The following is a 3,706-nucleotide window of genomic DNA, read 5'->3' on the forward strand; positions in this document are numbered from 1 at the left end:
ATATTCATTCAGTCATTTAACGTACAGCCTTATTTCTAATAGGGTCACCTCACAGGAAACTGCATGCGCTAAGATGGGGGGCAGGGAAACGTCAGTCTGTCAGAGTTAAACACTGAACACTCTGTAGCAACTTGTGTGTTCAGGTATGTAGAGACAGCTGTGATGTCCACATCAGGTAGCAGCATTATAAACTGTGAACTGCGATGGTTATTTTTAGCCCGTAAGTATAGCCGTCAGTGAATATGATTACATTCCACTTGACACTGTGAATGATGGAGTTCCTTAAGAACACAGACAGCATCGCTTCCTCTGTTCCTCACACCAAACTGTAGTTAAAAAAACACATTTTTAAACAGATGTTTTTTCAGAAAAGGCATAACTTACCTTTGAATTATTTTTACAACTGACAAGCAGTCCAAAAAACGAAAAGGTAGCAGTGCTAAGATTATCAGACCACCACTGGTGTGTACCTTTAGTATATAGGCAATGTGAGTCTGCTGTAGACAACACGATGGAGGTTTCAGGGATTCCAAACTAAAGGTGTGGGGAGGTGGTCTACGCAGTTAAAAAGCTCATGAAATATCATTAGTTGGTGCTCTAGCAGCCATTTGGAGCCCTTTTCACCAGTGACGTTAATAAGCCTTGTAGGAACACATGTAAAGGGCTTCAGCGCAGAACTGATCCAAAACAAAACATTGCAGATTACTGAACTGCTGAACGTGAATAAACCCAGCCTTTCATTCCCAAGTTTCAGGAAGATTTTCTCTTCTCTGTCAGACTTCTCTGTCCCCAGCATCCACAGTAGTGTGTGTGTGTGTAATGGAATCTGCTGGACTGTGCTGACTGACTCTCTCCACTGGTCTCTGCTGTAATTACAGCACTCATCGCCTGGGCCGGGCACACTAGAGCCGCTGTTTTCCCACTTCATGTTTTGCATGTAAATGTATAGTCCTGTCAACTCTCGCTTTCATGATACCCAAGACTCTTACACCATACAGACAGGTTTCTGCTGTGTAGGATAGGTGTCTGGGCTGTACAGGAGATATCAAAAAGATTAACCCTGACAGTAGCAATGTTGTGATGGGAGAAAAAAAAAAAGGCAACGATTTCTAGTCCGCATTAAACTTTCTGTTTTCCTCTTGAAGTCGAAAACAAAAAAACTCATGCCATCAAATCCTCTTCTGCAGCGCCTGCTTGATTTCTACTGGGAACATCTACGCAACAGTTTCATTGCTTAGGCCATTCCTCATCTTTTGGAAAAGTTCGGTATAGTAACTGTATTTGTCATTCTGGCTGAACCCCAGCCTCCCTCCGTGTTTGGACATTTTAACTTTCCATGTAACTTTCCTCATGTCTCCTCTCGGCGAGGATAAATATTTTATGAAGAGCCTGAGGCTTTCCCTGGCACATGCTGTACTTCGCTGTACCAAGGAAGCCCCAGCAGCGGAAACCAAAAGAGCAGAGGAAGTGGATGTACAACCCAGCAACAGACAGGAGCTTGTTTTTGAAATAGTTCACTCCACATCACCTCCTCTTGTCCTCCGACCCCACCCTACTCCAGCCCTCTGTTCTTTTCACATCCACCATTCATTCATTCATTCTCAGAGTCGCTTCCTTCTCCACTTGTGCTCTGGCCCATGTTTTCAAAGAATTTACGGTATTTAACGTAGATTAAGATCTGATTAGATAATTATCACAACAATTTAACAAAAAACGTAATTTCTTTTAAGCTATGAATAACTTTTATCCAGAAAAGAGCGTGCTAAACAATTCTCGGTCATCTTAAACAGTTTTTCCTCCAGGGAACCAACTGATAAGCAAGACCCTTGCTAGTGTTTTTAGCCTAGAGGCTGTGGGAGGCTGTACTTGCACACGTCAGCAGGCTAACTTGCTCACAAAGACCATGTTAACGTGGTCAGAGTGGAATCTTTAACACTATCTTAGTTTAGTGTTTGGGCATGCTGCCTTTTTGTTAATAAGCAGTAAAAAACAGTTGAGTACAGATGAGACTGACGGGCACAAAGATGGTCCTGCAGGGATTTCGTCCTGAACCACAGAAGAAATGGAAACACGGGCACACATGGAGACTCCCTGTTGAGGATGCACATTTGGATTCAGCCTTTGTGCCAACTTATCGAGTAGATGTCAAGATATTTCTCAGAATCAGTGAAAACTTTAGCCTTCGGGCTACACTAGAGGAAATATCAGGAGGTCGCCAAAGTTACATGGATGCCTGTGCCAAATTCCATGGCACATGTGCAATAGCTGTCGAGACTGAAAGCCAAAAATGTGGACCTTGTAGTGGTGCCAAAGAAAAGATCAGGGAATCACCAGGGGGTTTTGATCCCCAGTGGACCAATAATGTCTGTACGAACAGTCCTGTGGTGACCTAACTGACAGAAAGGCACGGAGTTTGTACTGCCAATCATGATGTTCAAGTTCTATAACATTAAGAGTTAAACAAACAACTCAACTCATACGCTTCCTGAGACATCTTTGGTCTTGTAATTGAGATACTTCACCATTACTTGAGCTGCTCATGCAAATTTCTACTGCTTGCACCAAATGCAAATTCCTCAAAAAGCTGTTCTGATATTGTACCAACATATCCTCCCGTTGTCTGGACTTATTTTCTTTCCTCGCCCAGTCTCCTGCGCTCTGTCCTTCAGGTGTGGCTGTAATGTGACAGACAGCTGCCAGTGGTGGCCTGGTTTCACACCTTGGCTGCCCCCCCTCTCCGCAGACAGCAGCCTGGGAAACCACAGGCCACCAGGCTGGCGCCAGCCTGTACGCCTTAGAGCAGGGCAGTCGGCCCAATCAATACCTCTGCATTTCCTGTCCATTTGCTCAGGTCTCTTCATTAATAATTACTGCTTGGCGGAGCTTCAATGTGCTCTCTGGCTGGGCCAAGGGGAGAGGCTGTGTGACCTTTCCCCGCCCCTGGATTGACTTGGATCACATACACAGACATGGGGACAGACATAATAAGGCAACATACTAGATGACATTACTCCTGATTCATGCCATCTCGCCCTCTGTAGACAGACTATCTGCCAAAGCCCATTAAAAAAAATAATGCTATTTGCAGCTGTGCTTATCAGCAGAGCTGCATACGTGGTAGAACATGACTTTGGGACATTTTTACAACTGTCTCCGTGCTGCTCTTCTATTTGGCAAACACCCACTACATCCAATGGCTATGATTTCAGCATCATCTGAGGTGTGCAGTAACACACCTCAAAAAAAAAAAAAGAAAAAAGAAAAAGAAAAAGAAATTTTGTTATAATATGTGCTGCTTGGCGCATAATTTGCCGTTCATGGCACATTTTCCAGATGACAATAACAATTCTTCAAAGCATCTTAAATTACGTTCTGCCTGGTATGTGCCTTTGCTGATAAGCAAGGTAACAATAACCTGCCAGGTTTTAAATGCAGCTTGGCCTGATAGTTTCTCCATGCAGGAGAGGAAGGGTAAGAGCCAAAATGACACATGACATGATGCTGAAGTAATGTGTTTTTATTCTTCCTTTAATGATGACCATTTATGGACGTGGCAATTGCATTTCTGATGCACACTGTCATCAGAGCAGAACAGTTCCTCCAGACATGATTCAGTACTTGGCTCAAAAGAAGTTCATTTTTCTCAACTTGTCCCCGTTGCCTCTGCAGACATTTACATTACAGTCATTTAGCAGATTTAGCAGAC

The sequence above is a fragment of the Anabas testudineus genome, chromosome 12 (assembly GCF_900324465.2).
Source record: "Anabas testudineus chromosome 12, fAnaTes1.2, whole genome shotgun sequence".
NCBI classification, from domain to species: Eukaryota; Metazoa; Chordata; class Actinopteri; order Anabantiformes; family Anabantidae; genus Anabas; species Anabas testudineus.